We start from the raw sequence: 17,062 nt of genomic DNA on the forward strand, positions 1-17,062 counted from the left end.
GTAGACGCGATGGGCCGAATGGCCTCCTTCTGCATTGTAGGGATTCTATGATTACAAACCTGCGATCTCTACCAATTAGAAGGACAAGGGCAGCAGATCACAGAATCACAAAATTGTGCAGAAGGAGGCCATTCGGCCCATCATGTACCGGATCCCCGGGGAAACGAGGGAATCGCACCCCGCCCTCCCGGAGCCGGCTTCCCCATTCTCCGGCGCCGATTCTCAGGCGCCCGCGGGATTCCAGCCGCGCCGGTCCCCCCCCCCCCCGGCGATTCTCCGGGCCCTGATGGCCCGAGTAGCCGACGAGTTTGGCCGAGTCCCGCCGACGTGGGTTACTCAGGTCCCACACGGCGGGACCTGGAAGGTGAGTCTGCGGGGGCCGTCCTGAGGGGGGGGGGGATCCGACTCCGGGGGGGGGGGGGGGGCCACAATCGGGGCCTACCGATCGGCGGGCGGGCTGGTTCTGTGGGGGCCTATTGTACTCCGTGCCGGTCCCCTGTTGGGCTCTGTCATATTGCCCGGGGGCCAGGAGAAGGGAACCCACGCGCATGCGCAGAAATACGCGGGCCGTATGAAAATGAAAAATGAAAATCGCTTATTGTCACGAGTGGGCTTCAATGAAGTTACTGTGAAAAGCCCCTAGTCGCCACATTCCGGCGCCTGTCCGGGGGGAGGCTGATACGGGAATCGAACCGTGCTGCTGGCCTGCCTTGGTCTGCTTTAAAAGCCAGCGATTTAGCCAAGTGAGCGAAACCAGCCCCTGTGGCCTGTTTGGCAATAGGAGGCCGCAGGCAGCCTTCAGACGCTCAACATGGCACCTCGATCCCTGTGGGAGGTGGCTCTCGAGAGCAGCCGGCCAATCAAAGTGGCTGGCAGCACCTGACGTCCCAGCAGCGTCAGAACTCAGAGGTTTCGAATTGATCTAGCCTCACCCAGACTTAATGAGGAAAGTGAGGGAGTTTCAGATTTCCAAACACTTCTATTTGCTCGCTGGCGCCACCCTATTGATGGTCAGGTGCTATCTTTTCATTGTTCCCTTATTCTGGATGCCCACACCACCCGAGGAAATAGACTCCATGGGCAGAGGCATCGGGCAACCAATCTACATATTTTAGGCCCTCATTGTTCAGATGGCAGAGGGGCCCTCCCTACAACCCCCAATCCTAACTCCTTCCTCAGACTAACAGAGGCAGCCTCCTTGCAGCAGTACACGGCTTGTTGACCAAAAGCCGTCCACAGAAGCTACCCCTAGAGGGGTTTCCCCTCCGATCGGGGTCTTGTCTGCTTGGCTCATCGAAAAATATGATCGCCCCCTCCGGAGGCGCCCCCGTGATTCTCCCCCTGCCTCGGCAGCGCCCATCCCTCTCTCGGAGGAAGTGCCGGGAATCTCTTGAGCAGCAGGCCCTGAGATTGAGCCAACAACATGGGCAGCTGAAGGGTGCGACTTGCAGGCCGCCTGCTAGGAAAATAACACCCCCCCTCATCCGACTCTCTGCGAGTGCAGGCCCAGCAACCCCCGACCTGTTCACTGGAACGTCTTGCCCTTTGCATCTACCCCATCAGATCCTTCAATCAGCTTCATCCACCTCAATCGGAGAGCCCTTTAATCTTCGACACTCAGGAATAGACGCCCAGTCTACGCAAACAGTCTTCAGAATTTAACCTTTTCAGCGCCTGTATATATTTTCTATTCCTTCACGGAATGTGGACTTATTGCCCATCCCTAACTGTCCCTTGGGAAGGTGGTGGTGAGCTGCCTTCTTGAACCCGCTGCAGTCCACGTGGTGTAGGTACACCCACCGCGCTGTTAGGGAGGGAGTTCCTGGAGTCGGACCCGGCGACAGTGAAGGAACGGCCGATAAATTTCCAAGTGGGGATGGTGAGGGGCTCCGTTGGAAACTTGCAAGAGCTGGTGTTCCCATGTACCGGTGGATAAGAAAAAGCTGTTCCCACTCCTAAAAGGATCGAGGACGAGAGAGAGGCGCAGATTTGAAGCGATTTGCAAAAGAAGAAAATGTGATGTGAGAGAAAACGTTCAGGCACAGCGAGAGTGGTTGGGGTCTGGAATGCGCTGCCTGGAAGTGTGGGGGAGGCAGGTTCGATCGAGGCCTTCGAGAGGGGGTTCGATGATTACTTGAATAGAAACAACGTGCAGGGGTTACGGGGAAAAGGCAGGGGAACGGAACTAAGTCATGATGCTCATTTGGCGAACTGGTGCAGACATGATGGGGCGGGATTCTCTAATGATGGGGCTATGTCCCCACGCCAGCGTGAAAAGCGGCGCCAACCACTCCGGCGGCAATGGTCCCCAAAATTGAGGAATTCTCCCCTTCCCAGGGGGCTAGGTTGGCGCCGGAGTGGTACCCGCAGCTCCAGCCGGCAGGGATCGGCCCGCGCGAGTTCGCACATGCGCGGAATGGTCGGCGTAATTCTACGCATGCATGCTACGGCTGATTTAGCCTAAATTGAAGCCTACTCGTGACAATAAGCGATTTTCATTTCATTTCACACACCTTCAGGCAAGAGGAATGGCCACCAGCGTACTCTCAGAAACATAGGGCAGCACGGTAGCATTGTGGATAGCACAATCGCTTCACAGCTCCAGGGTCCCAGGTTCGATTCCCGGCTTGGGTCACTGTCTGTGCGGAGTCTGCACGTTCTCCCCGTGTGTGCGTGGGTTTCCTCCGGGTGCTCCGGTTTCCTCCCACAGTCCAAAGACGTGCAGGTTAGGTGGATTGGCCATGATAAATTACCCTTAGTGTCCAAAATTGCCCTTAGTGTTGGGTGGGGTTACTGGGTTATGGGGATAGGGTGGAGGTGTGGGCTTGGGTAGGGTGCTCTTTCCAAGAGCCGGTGCAGACGCGATGGGCCGAATGGCCTCCTTCTGCACTGTAAATTCAATGATGCTATATAGATGAGGTTATTGATAAACTAAATGTTCCCATGTGCCTGATCTAAACAAGTGAATCCACAACATGTTTGTACAATCCCTTATGAGTGATTGGTGCCTTTATATCATTATTAAAAAATGACTGAGTGCTAAGTTTGCCCTTGTTGAGTGTCGTTTAGATCTTTGAGCCATTCAAGAGTTAAGCTGTGGTGAATGCTCGCTTCACTTGCACAGGGCAGTGAGACCTTAGACGATCTTCTCCTTAACTCAACTGCCCATCGCTCACATTGACTGGTAATTATTTATGTGGAAACAACACAACAAAAAAACACCTAATCAAGTTAAACCCTCCATCTGAGATAGCATGTTTGCATCAATCCTTACGTGAGAATGTGAGAGATTTTGCAGGTAGGGAGGGGGCGAGGTCATGGAGAGGTTTGAACTCCAAGGTGGAGATTTTAAAATGAAGGTTTTACTGGACGGAGAGCTAATATGGGGCAGTGGTGATCAGGAGTTATGATGACAGGTCAGTTTCGGATGGGCAGCCTCATTCAGTCTCAGACAACGGTTAGGAAGAGGTGTGGAGTTGGTGGTTAGAGGACAGAGCTTGGGCCTGGGACTGAAGACACTGTCCAACATTTTCCCCACCAGAGATTGGCTCCATCCAGGAAATGTCAGACTCATCAAAGCTCTCCAGGAAGTGTCAAAGTTGTTAAAGCTGTCAGATGTGTCCAGGAAGTGTCAAAGCTGTCAAGAAACTGTCCAAGGATACGAGGTTTGTTGACATGGGGGGGGGGGGGACAAAGAGAAAGAGTGATGGGTGGGGACCATGGGTTGTCTTAGAGGGTCACAGGGATGGATGGGTTGGCATAGATGGGGCATAGGAAGTGTGCGGGGAGAGTTGAGGGCTGGAGGGAAAATGTGGTTTCATTTTTTATTTGAACATGGTGATAGGGCACAGAAGCAGGCCTTGCTCCTGGCCCACCTTTCCACCCAGCAGCCTGTGCGTTTGTTCCAGCATTGCCCACCCTGACCCGACATTTCAGCCCCCCTCCCAATCAAAATTCCAACCTGCGTGCAACCATTTCATAGAATCATAGAATTTACAGTACAGAAGGAGGCCATTCGGCCCATCCAGTCTGCACTGGCTCTTGGAAAGAGCACCCCACTTAAGCCCACACTTCCAACCCATCCCCGCAACCCAGTAACCCTACCTAATCATAGAATTTACAGTACAGAAGGAGGCCGTTCAGCCCATCGAGTCTGCGCTCACCTTCCAAAAAATCTCCCCATCTAGGCCCTACCCCATACCTAACCTGCACATCCCTGGACATTAAGGGGCAATTTTAGCACGGCCAATCCACCTAACCTGTGCATCTTTAGACTGTGGGAGGAAACCGGAGCACCCGGAGGAAACCTACGCAGACACGGGGAGAACGCGCAGACTCCGCACAGACAGTCACCCGAGGTCGGAATCGAACCCGGGACCCGAGAGGCAGCTTGCAGGCTTTTCGGAAGGAAAGCAATCTTCAGTGCAGTCAGGCTCAGTAGGAATCTGTGGGAGTTTTCAGTACTCTGGGACTGCCAGAAGTGCTGGGGGAGTAGCTGCAGTTCGACTAATCCACATGTGGGGGACTCCAGACGAACGGAGGAAACAGGAGCAGAAGTAGGCCACTCGGCCCCCTCAAACCTGCCCCGCCGTTCAATAAGGTCATGGTTGATCTGTGTGTGCTGAGTTCCACATTCTCCACCTCACCCCCTCCCCCATCCCCGATAACCTTTGATTCCCTTTCCAAACAAGAACCTCCTTGAAAATATTCCCTGAATATTTGTCCACCCCCCCACCCCCCCCAATTGCCCTCCTCCACTGGCTTCTGAGGCGGAGAGTTCCAAATTCACACAGCGCTCTGAAGAAAAAAATCTCTTCATCACTGGCCTACAAGGGCGACCCCCTAATTTTAAAACAGAGGCCCCGAGTTCTGGACTCCCCCACAAGAGGGAACGTCCTTTCCACGCCCATCTTGTCAGGACCCTTTAGGCAGCCAGCGCAATGCCCGCCAACCTGATACCTGGAATGAGCAGGTTGTCTTCTGAGGGTAGCTTGGGAGAGGCTGGGATTGGGATTGTTTGCACTGGAGTTCAGAAGAGTGAGTGAGGGGATGATTTGATAGAAGTTCATAAGACCCTGAATGGTATCAAGTGTGACAGCACCAGTATTCTTATTCCCCCGTTTTCCAGCTTTGTTTTCCTTCTGGGAAGTTAATCATTTTGAATCATTGGCCAGAATTCCGGGCCGTCGGCTGGTGACGGGGTTCTCTGGTTCTGCCGGCAGCCCGCGGGATGGCTTCAGTGGGAATTTCCATTGACTGCCAGGGGAGCGGGGAATCCCGCTGCCCGTGAATGGCGCGTCGCCGCCCGTCGCCGAGGCTGGAGAATCCCGCCCATTATTCTTATTTTGAAGATAAGAACTGAGCGAACCTGGGGCGGAATTCTCCGACACCCCCCCCGCGGGGTCGGGGAATCGCCCGGGGCCGGCGTAAATCCCGCCCCCTCCGTGGCCGGAATTCTCCACCACCCGGGAATCGACGGGAGCGGGAATCACGCCCCGCCGATCGGCGATTCTCCAGCCTGCAATGGGCCGAAGTCCCGCCGCTGACAGGCCTCTCCCGCCGGCAGGAATTGGAACACCTCTGGTGCCGGAGGATTGGCGGCGCATCGTCCTCTGGTGACGATCGATGCCACCAAAGGTGAGAAGGGAAAATCCAGAACCAAATTTTGAACATTGATAGATTAATTATGCGATGTGAAGTAGAGAAAGGAAGAGCTTGCGTTAATACGGGACCTTTCACAACCTGGGCAGCACGGTAGCATTGTGGTTGGCACAATTACTTCACAGCTCCAGGGTCCCAGGTTCAATTCCCGGCTTGGGTCACTGTCTGTGCGGAGTCTGCACGTCCTCCCAGTGTGTGCGTGGGTTTTCTCCGGGTGCTCCGGTTTCCTCCCACAGTCCAAAGATGTGCAGATTGGGCGGATTGGCCGTGATAAATTGCCCTTAGTGTCCAAAATTGCCCTTAGTGTTGGGTGGGGTTACTGGGTTATGGGGATCGGGTGGAGGTGTGGACCTTGGGTCGGGTGCTCTTTCCAAGAGCCGGTGCAGACTCGATGGGCCGAGTGGCCTCCTTCTGCACTGTAAATTCGCTGAAACCTCGGGACCTCGCTTTCCAGCGAGGGGAAATGTCTCCTGAACGTTGTCAGCATTTGGAATGTATGGGATGAGACGGATAACGTGCGCACAGCAAGATCCCGCAAAGAGCAATGAGATAATGACCACCTCCTCTACTCTTCTTCGCCACAGTGCCATGGGATCTTTTGCGTGCAGCTGAGAGGACAGACGGGGCGTCGGACGGACACCTCAGCCGATAAACACCACCTCCGACGGTGCACCCAACTCCTGTACTGCCTGCTCAACAGAGAAACGTCTATGCTTCAATCAATTCTACTCCCCTGCTTCGCGACGTACCGTAAGTTTTGGCATATATTTATAACTATTGAATCAAAGTATGATACGAGTGGGGTGTGAGTTATCTCCACTCTCGAACACAAGGGTGGACAACCGACACCCCCCCCCCCCCGCCCCGCCGGGGTGGTGGGGGGTCACAAGCGGCCAATCTGGGTTCCGAGTCTGGCCCATGGGACATTTTGTTGACCGTCGCCCACCCGCAGGGTCGCCACATTCTCTGATTTCCGTCCGGGCAGTTTTTTTTCCTGCCGGTATGGCTGAAGTGATTCGCACGTAAAGCGAGGGCCGAGTGAAGTGAGGAGCCTGCTGATTGCTCACAACATCGACCGTGAGCTCCCTCCGTGTCCAAAGTGTAAACATTTATTTTGTTTTTACCACTTGACGTTGATGACAAATCTATTAATATATAAATGATTAAGCATTTTCTAAAACTCGTTATGAAATAAGCGTGTATTAAACGTATTCAGTCTCATTCATGGAGTCACTTGTAGGAAACACTAGAATCCGTGGGCACAGCCTCAGACTGAAGGGACGATCCTTTACAACAGAGATGAGGAGGAATTTCTTCAGCCAGAGGGTGGTGAATGTGTGGAACTCTTTTCCGCAGAAGGCTGTGGCGGCCAAATCACTGAGTGTCTATCAGACACAGATAGGTCGGTTCTTGATTAATCAGGGAATTCGGGGTTATGGGGAAAAGGCAGGAGAATGGGGGTGAGAGAAATGCCATGATTGAATGGCGGAGCTGACATGATAGGCTGAGTGGCCTAATTCTGCTCCTATGTCTTATGGTCTTATGGTTAGCGAATCAGCCCAATTTCAATCTTGCGGCCGCCTGAGATGAAGGAGGGTCACTCATGTGGCCCACTCACTGGCCCAGGTTGCCCGGCACTGTCCTTATCTCACTTCACAAGTGCTCGTGCTTTTCCCCTGCGTCTCGAGATTCCACTTCTAAACCATTACCCGACTCCAGTCCTGTCTCAGGCCTTTAGTAGCCAAAACCTTCACCCGTGCCTTTGTTACCTCGAATCATGACTAATATATAAGTTGGTGAACTCGCATCTCCCCCCCCCACCCCCCTTATACTCCTAACTCAATGGTTCAGCCTTGAACCTGTCTCTCCCCTCGCCCCTCGGCCCCGCCCCCCCCTCGGCCCCGTCCCCCCTCTTCGCCCCCCCCGGCCCCGCCCGGCCCCGCCCCCCCCCCCCCCACCCCCCCCCCCGGCCCCGCCCCCCCGGCCCCCCCGCGGCCCCCCCCCGCGGCCCCCCCCCGCGGCCCCGCCGTCCCCGCCCCCCCGGCCCCCCCCCCCCGAAGGGCGCCGAAGTTCAGCTTGCCCGGGGCGCCAGCAACCCTAGGACCGGCGCTGCTCGGGACCTCCGGGGTGGGCATGATGATCTCCTCCAGTGTTTCCCGCGGAGAACGGTCTCCCTCGCTGAGAGGGGGGGGGAACTCCATTTAGCAATGTATAAAAGGTCGGCCAGTAAGGCACCAACCAGATAGAGAGACCCGGTAGGGATCTACCAGGACGTGTATATACCGTTATTCTAAATAAATCAAAGTTCTTCATTTAACTCAGTGTTGTGCTCCCCGTCTCCTTATTAAAAATGGTTGAGACAAATCATTTCAGTGGATCGACACATTCCCGTTGTGTGATCTAATGACCTTTGCAAACTATTGGGGGGTTTTTTTTTCACTCTAATTTCAAGGTTCTGTGGAATGCTGGGTACCAAGATTTGGCCAATTTCTGAAAAGTTGTTCATTGCAAATGGCCTTTCTGGAGTCCCTTCTTTGGAGTCTCATATGTTGGCTTCTTTTAAGTTGAATGCGTTCTTGCTGACCGACCCGGTGTAAGATACAAACCCCCCCCCCCGCCCCGACTGTCCCCCCACCCACCCTCTCCCTCCCTACCCCCCAAGTGACCGACGCTGTGGCTCCTTAGATTAATGAAATGAATTCTTACCCAACGGCCGGCTGTGAAGGGATAGTCCTGGGCTTCGGTTGGTCTGAGCACCACGAATTGTGGCAGGGCTGAGGTGGAGTTGACAGGATTCAGCAGCGACGGGCGGGGGTGGGGGGGGGGGGGGTGGTGGTGGAGTGGCCTGGTATTAAGGTGGAGGGAGAATCAACGGCAGGGCAGAGTGAAGTTTGGCTCGTTTGAGACCAAATTGGGCCCTGGCAGTTCAGGAATTTAAATTCGGTAAATTTATAAATCACAAATTGGTGCCCGTCATGGTGACCGTGCAGTTGTGGTTAAAAACCCATCTGGTTCCCGTGCCTAATGACGCAGAGGCCTAAAAAAAAACCCAGAATAAATAATCTTTATTGTCACAAGTCGGCTTCCATTAACACTCCAATTAAGTTACTGTGAAAATCCCCTCGTCGCCACATTCCGGCGCCTGTTCGGGTACACGGAGGGAGAATTCAGAAGTTTCGGCTGGTGCGGGAATTGAACCCGCGCTGCTGGCCTTGTTCTGTATCACAAACCGTCTGCCTAGCCCACTGAGCTAAACCAGCCCAGGCTGACGCTCTGGGAACATGGGTTCTTTAAAATAATTGATGGATGGGCGTAAGTAAACAAAATATTTATTATAAGGAACAAACTGTGTGCAGGCGGTCCTTGCCAGGGGCTTGGGGCACTGTGGGGGTGGGGGGGTGGGGGGTGGGGGGGTCCGGGGTGCGCCAGCCGGCCAAGGAGGTGGAACTAACTTGCAGGCCGGGTCCTCGAGCAACAGGCGCCACGTTCGCGGCCGCTACAGGCCTCCGCCATTCGCATGCGCGGCCACGAACCCGGCAATTGTCTAGTCCGTATCGACAGCTGGAGCTGGGTGCTCTAAACTGCCGGAATGCTAGCCCCCAGCCAAACGGAGGATCGGTTGCCGTCTTACGCCATTTTCTCTGCCATTCCCAGGCCGGCATGGGGACATAGCCTCAAAATCGGCCCCCTGTTGGTCCGGTTTGGTGTTCTCCTCCCCGGGTGCACCTGTACTTTTGAGTTAAAATGAATTTGGTTTAACCTTTATCTTCGTGTTTCCTGGATTACTAGCCCTGCCCCAGCCAATTCTTTTGGCCAGTTATTCTCACATTCTTACACAACTAATGGCCAGTTGGCTGAGATCCCGCAGGGGTCGCTCGGTGAAGGGCCTCCAGTAGACGCGGGATGCAAATTGCAGAAAGGTTGTGCATGGGAGGGATATTGGGGATGGGTTCAGCAACCAGCGCATTTAAATAGGTGTCAACAGGGAATGGATGTGTTTCACCGAGTGAAAACTGGAGACTGGTGTGAAGCTTTGCCCTGTAAATGTCCACCTCAGAAGAAGAAAACAGTTCTTAAACTCATTTATACACCACCTTTCACAAACTCAGGAAGTTCCAGTTAATAATTTGCTTTTAAGTGGAATTCGTTCAAGGGATAAGGGCAGAACTGGCTCGACCAGCATTTATTGCCCACCCCTAATTGCCATTGAGAATGTGATACGGAGCTGCCTCTTGAACATCGGCACTGTGTAGGTACAGTGCTGTTAGGAAGAGAGTTTCAAGATTTCAAGATTTTGATACGTCCACGTCAGGGCGGTGTGTGGCTTGGAGGAGAACGTGCAGACGGTGGTGGTGACCCCACGCACCTGCTGCACTTCTTCAAGGGCAGCACGGCGGCACAGCGGATAGCACTTTTGCCCCACAGCACCAGGGACCCGGGTTCAATTCCGGCCTTGGGTGACTGTCTCTGTGGAGTTTGGATGTTCTTCAAGTGTCTTTCCTCGGGGTGCTCCGGTTGCCTCCTAAGGTCCAAAGATGGGAAGGTTTGGTGGATTGGCCATGCTAGACTGTCCCTTAGTGTCCAAAGATGTGCAGGTTAGGTTTCGGGGATAGGCTGGATCTGGGAAGGGTGCTCTTTCGGAGGGTCGGTGCAGACTCGATGGGCCGAATGGGCTCCTTCTGCACTGTGGGCGCTCTATGATTTGATACAGGTCACGGGTTTGGACCATGCAGTACCTCTGAAATGCAGACTGTGTTTTAATATGGGTAACATGGGAGCCAATTTACGCACAGCAAACTCCCACAGTCGGCAATTAGACAATGACCAAATAATCTGTTTTAGGAATTGTTGAGGGATAAATATTGGCTGGAGAATTTTTCTGTTCTTTTTCAAATAATGCCATGGGATCCATTTGAGAGGGCCAATCGGCTCCTCACTTTAACATCTCAATTGAATGATAGACAAGGTAATAAATCACTAGTGGAATGGTCGAGAGGACCTCTGACACGAGCTACACTGGAGGACATCATTTAAATCAATAAATAATGGGGGCTTGTAAGAAATGTACTGAAATAATCATGAGAGATTTTAATTTTCATATAGATTGAACAAACCAAATTGATAAAGGTGACCTGGGGGTTGAATGCAAAGTATATTTGGGGCAGCTTTTAGAGCAATGTATTCTGGGATCAACCAGGGGCCAATCTGTTTAGAACATAGAACATAGAACACTACAGCGCAGTACGGGCTCTTCGGCCCTCGATGTTGCGCCGACCTGTGAAACCATCTGAAGCCTATCTGACCTACACTATTCCATTTTCATCCATATGTCTATCCAGTGACCACTTAAATGCCCTTAAAGTTGGCGAGTCTACTACTGTTGCAGGCAGGGCGTTCCACACCCCTACTACTCTCTGAGTAAAGAAACTGCCTCTGACATCTGTCCTATATCTATCACCCCTCAATTTAAAGCTATGTCCCCTCGTGTTGGTCATCACCATCCGAGGAAAAAGACTCTCACTGTCCACCCTATCTAACCCCCTGACTATCTTATATGTCTCTATTAAGTCACCTCTCAGCCTTCTCCTCTCTAATGAAAACAACCTCAATTCCCTGAGCCTTTCCTCGTAAGACCTTCCCTCCATACCAGGCAACATCCTAGTAAATCTCCTCTGAACCCTTTCCAAAGCTTCCACATCCTTCCTATAATGTGGTGACCAGAACTGCACGCAGTACTCCAGGTGCGGCCGCACCAGAGTTATGTACAGCTGCAGCATGACCTCGTGGTTCCGAGGTTTAAGTGACCCAGGTTTAAGACCTGGTAATGAGACAGCATTAATGGTTTCATAATAAATGATCCTCTAGGGAAGAGTGATCACAACATGATGGAATTTCACCTTAATAATAATAATATAATAATCACTTATTGTCACAAGTAGGCTTCAAATGACGTTGCTGTGAAAAGCCCCTAGTCGCCACATTCCGGCACCTGTTCAGGGAGGCCAGTACAGGAATTGAACCCGCGCTGCTGGCCTTGTTCTGTGTTACAAGCTAGCGATTTAGCCCACTGTGCTAAACCAGCCCCTAATAAACCACCCTCGGATTGAGGGTGAGAAATTTGAGTCTGAAAGTTGTGTCTCAAGCTTGAATAAGGGCAATTGTGAGGGCACAGAGTCAAAGTTGGCTAAAGCGGAATGGGAAACAGGTTAAATGGTAAGATAAGCAATGGCAGACAATTAAAGAGATATTTCTTTCCCCCAAACAATGATATTTGCCATTGAGAAAAAAAGACGATGATAAGAAGGGATCACCTGTGACTAACTGAGGAAGGATAGTATCAAATTGAAAAGAAAAGATGTACAATGCTTCAAAGATTAGTAATAGGCCAGAAGATTGGGAAACTGTTCAGAAATCTGCAAAGAATGATTTTTTAAAAATAGAGAGGGAGAGATTGGAGTATGATAGAGAACTAGCAAAAAACATAAATAAAAGAAAATAGTAGCAGCAGTGAATGTTGATCCCTTCGAGAGTGGGATTGAGGAATTAATAATGGGAAATGAGGAAATGACTTTGAACGGGTATTTTGTATTTTTTTAGAATTTACAGTGCAGAAGGAGGCCATTTGGCCCATCGAGTCTACACTGGTCCTTGGAAAGTGCACCCTACTTTTTTAAAATAAATTTAGCGTACCCAATTATTTTTACCAATTAAGGGGCAATTTAGCGTGGCCAATCCACCTATCCTGCACATCTTTTGGGTTGTGGGGGCGAAACCCACGCAGACACGGGGAGAATGTGCAAACTCCTCACGGACAGTGACCCAGGGCTGGAATTCGAACCCGGGTCCTCAGTGCCGTAGGCAACAATGCTAAGTACTGCGCCACCGTGTTGCCTAAGTGTACCCTACTTAAGCCCACACCTCCACCCTATCCCCGTAACCCAGTAACTCCACCTAACCCTACTGGACGCTAAGGACAATTTATCATGGCCAATCCGCCTAACCTGCACATCTTTGGACTTGTGGGAAGAAACCGGAGCACCCGGAGGAAACCCACGCAGACACGGGGAGAACGTTCAGACTCCGCACAGACAGTTACCCAAGCCGGGAATCGAACCTGGCACCCTGAAGCTGCAGAATTCTAAAGATTCACCACCCTCTCAACGCTATGTGATGTTACACAGGGTGGGATTCTCCGATCCTCTAGCCGCTTGTTCCCGTCCGCTGGCGGGGTGCGGGAAGGGAGAATCCCAACGGCCGGAGAGATCCGACCCTTATATGATATTGTGATGACCTCTGACAGCGTACCTTGTTTAGAGCTGCACTGGGGTGTCAGTCTGGGATTCCGTCTTGAGAGCGGGATTTGAAACTGCAGCGAGATTTGAGAACAGTTAGACAGGTGAAGGATCTGGTGGAAATAATGCAAACCTGATGATCGAAAGTGAAGGAAGTAGGGGAATCGAGGCAAGGCCAAGCGAAGGAACGAAGATGTAACAAATGGTCGGTGAACAGATTCATTTGTGGAACGCCAGTATAAAATGACTGCAAAAAATAAAGTGAGAGGAATGATTAATGAAGCCAATTTAACTACATGTGCACAGCATCTGAAACAAAACCTGGGAACTGGGAGCAATAAGTTGCAGTAAGTTGCTAGATGTGGTGGGGATAATTGAAACAGCAGACAGAGTGTTACAGTCGGCAGCAGATGGTTGTGCATGGGGAAGATCTGTCAACCTCCATGGGCGCCTGTTCAGGTATCTATCTGCCTGCGTCCTCCATGGTCAGGAGAACCACCCTCATGAGGGGCAGCACGGTAGCATTGTGGCTAGCACATTGGCTTCACAGCTCCAGGGTCCCAGGTTCGATTCCGGCTTGGGTCACTGTCTGTGCGGAGTCTGCACATCCTCCCCGTGTGTGCGTGGGTTTCCTCCGGGTGCTCCGGTTTCCTCCCACAGTCCAAAGATGTGTAGGTTAGGTGGATTGGCCATGATAAATTGCCCTTAGTGTCCAAAACTGCCCTTAGTGTTGGGTGGGGTTACTGGGTTATTGGGATAGGGGGAGGTGTTGACCTTGGGTAGGGTGCTCTTTCCAAGAGCCGGTGCAGACTCGATGGGTCGAATGGCCTCCTTCTGCACTGTAAATTCGATGACAGAATGAGGCCAAATGATGCCGTTACGTGGTCAATTAATGGGGTGGTGTTCCTCCATCACAAACCCCTTTTTCTAATCAGAGGACACCCCCCTCTTCTTCCCCAACAGCCTGTGCATCCCGGCCCCTACCACCCCTCACTCTAAATCCTCCACATCCCCCTCTTATGCACATTGTTCCTCATCCCCACACCCTCCTCCTGCAAGGCCTCCAATGGTTGATGCCATTGAAAACCTACCCCACCTACCCCCAACATAGCCGCCACCCAGCTCCTGCCTCTTCTTCGGGGATTGCATGCAGCCCCCCCAGTGGCCACCGCCCCCGGTGATGTTGCTGGGACCAGAAAGTTGTTTGTAGAATCATAGCATCATAGAATTATACAGTGCAGAAGGAGGCCATTCGGCCCATCGAGTCTGCACCGGCCCTTGGAAAGAGCACCCTACCCAAGCCCATACCTTCACCCTATCCCCGTAACACAGTAACCCCACCCAACCCAACCTTTTTGGACATTGAGGGCAATTTAGCATGCCCAATCCACCTAACCTGCACATCTTTGGACTGTGGGAGGAAACCGGAGCACCCGGAGGAAACCCACGCAGACCCGGGGAGAACGTGCAGACTCCGCACAGACAGTGACCCAAGCCAGGAATCGAACCAGGGACCCTGGAGCTGTGAAGCAACTGTGCTAACCACTGTGCTACCCTACCATGTTGGCCAATCAAATTGGCCTGTGGCTCTCGGGGGCGGCAGGTCTGACTTCACAGGTAGGGGAAACACAATAGGCCTGTCAATGGCCAATCAATGCCTCTCAGAGCAGTCTGCCAGAGCTTCTAAAGTGACTTCCTGGGCAGTGGGAAATCCGGCCACCCATAGACACTGTATGTAGTTGAACAAAGATCAAGAAGGCAATTGGATATTGTAAGATGTAACATGAGGGCAGCACGGTAGCATTGTGGATAGCACAATCGCTTCACAGCTCCAGGGTCCCAGGTTCGATTCCGGCTTGGGTCACTGTCTGTGCAGAGTCTGCACATCCTCCCCGTGTGTGCGTGGGTTTCCTCCGGGTGCTCCGGTTTCCTCCCACAGTCACAAAGGTGTGCAGGTTAGGTGGATTGGCCGTGATAAATTGCCCTTAGTGTTGGGTGGGGTTACTGGGTTATGGGGATAGGGTGGAGGTGTTGACCTTGGGTAGGGTGCTCTTTCCAAGAGCCGGTGCAGACTCGATGGGCCGAATGGCCTCCTTCTGCTCTGTAAATTCTATGATTCTATGAGAAAAGATAGGGGAGGTGGGGTATTTGCACCAATTAGTGAAAACAAAATGGTGGTAGAAGAAAAGAGACATAGTTAACGTTAAATTGGAAACAGAATCCACATGGACTGAGTAAGAAGTCTTCCAACACCAGGTTAACATATGGACTGAAACAGTGGAAAAGAAAGGATTGATTTTGCAAGAGGTCACTCACTGGTGGAAGGTAAGTGGAGATAGAAATACGTAAACAAATCTATGAAATTAATACAGACAAAAGACAATAATCGTGGGAGATTTTAGCCTCCTCCAAATCGTAGAATTCCTACAGCGTAGAAGGAGGCCATTCGGCCCATTAATTATCATAGAATTTACAGTGCAGGAGGCCATTCGGCCCATCGTGTCTGCACTGGCTCCTGGAAAGAGCACCCTACCCAAGGTCAACACCTTCACCCCATCCCCATAACCCAACCCAACACTAAGGGAAATTTTGGACACTAAGGGCAATTTATCACGGCCAATCCACCTAACCTGCACATCTTTGGACTGTGTGAGGAAGCCGGAGTACCCGGAGGATACCTACGCACACACGGGGAGGATGTGCAGACTCCGCACAGACAGTGACCCAAGCCAGAATCGAACTTGGGACCCTGGAGCTGTGAAGCAATTGTGCTATCCACAATGCTACTGTCTGCACTGATCCTCTGCTACAGCACCCGAGCGAGACCCACTCCAGCCGCCCTATTCCTGTAACTCCACAAACCTTTGGAGACACTTAAGGGGCAATTTTAAAATGGACGATCCACCTAACCTGCACATCTTTGGACTGTGGGAGGAAACCGGAGCACCTGGAGGAAACCGACACAGACCCAAGGAGAATGTGCAAGCTCCACACAGACAGTCACCCAAGGTTGGAATCGAACCGAGGTTCCTGGCGCTGTGAGGCAGCAGTGCTAACCACAGTGCCACCATGACCAACTGGCAAGATGTTGTAGTGTCAGGAGAAAGGGGAATGGAATTTTTACAGGACTGCTTTGTCCCCAATATGTAAGAAGACCAATCAGTGAGGAATCACAATTGGATCCAGTAATGAGGAATGAACCAGAGCAAATAAGAGAAGTAAGAATGGGGAGCGTCTCGGCAATAGTAATCACAACATAACAAAGGTTTAAGATCATGATTTGAAAAAGGACACAAATAAAACAAAGATAGATGTGATAAATGGGAGGGCGGGAAGCTAATTTTGAGGGTATGAGAATGAAATGTAGAAAGAAAATGTGGAAAAATTTGGAGCAACAGAAAGAGTTTGAACAGTGAGAGGAATGGTTCAGATGTTTATAGATCGAGTTCGGGGGGAAGTATACATCATGAGAAGACAAAAATAGATGAAGCAGTGATGGAGGGATAAAGGGAAAGGGCGAAAATGAGACTAAAGAAAAAGGACAGACACTAAGGACAAGACAAAATGATTTTAAATTAATTTTGAAGAAGTGGAATGGCAAAGAGCGATTACAAAATTAAATGACCAAGAAATATAACAATGACATCAATAATAAAAGTGGTAACTTGACCACAAAAAGGTAGACAAAATGCGTTAATCTTAAAGTTAAGGTTACTCTTGAATATATATGAATAACAACGCTTAAAACACAGCAAGCATTGAAATAAGAGTAACAGAATTAAACTAACGGCAGTTAAATAATATACACAGGTAACAACAACAACTAATGGTGTCACAGCACTTACTAGTCATATCAGCAATGGATTTAAATAAGGAGATCAATAATAACAACACTTTTGTCCCCACGTATATTTTGATCCCCCTTAAAGAGAGAAATACAATAGAATTAATGCCTTAATTATATATCGGTGTATCAGGAGCTTTGCGACTACGCTATGATCGGCTCAGTACCACTGGTGACTCCGTTACCTCTACTGATTCTTGACTTAGTTCACCTGAAAAGGGCAGCATGGTACCATAGTGGTTAGCACAATTGCTTCACAGCTCCA

General features: G+C 51.2%; 1 protein-coding gene across 1 annotated transcript in view; it reads left to right on the forward strand.

Moving 5' to 3' along the window:
- The window catches only part of LOC119956525 (glutamate receptor ionotropic, NMDA 2B-like), a 579,238-nt gene that overhangs the window by 156,326 nt on the left and 405,850 nt on the right, over positions 1 to 17,062 (forward strand). The window contains exon 2 of the mRNA XM_038783815.1: positions 6,246 to 6,411. The gene's annotated coding sequence lies outside the window, so the exon portion shown is untranslated. The remainder of the gene's footprint in view (positions 1 to 6,245; positions 6,412 to 17,062) is intronic.

This window comes from Scyliorhinus canicula, chromosome 23 (genome assembly GCF_902713615.1).
Source record: "Scyliorhinus canicula chromosome 23, sScyCan1.1, whole genome shotgun sequence".
NCBI lineage: Eukaryota > Metazoa > Chordata > Chondrichthyes > Carcharhiniformes > Scyliorhinidae > Scyliorhinus > Scyliorhinus canicula.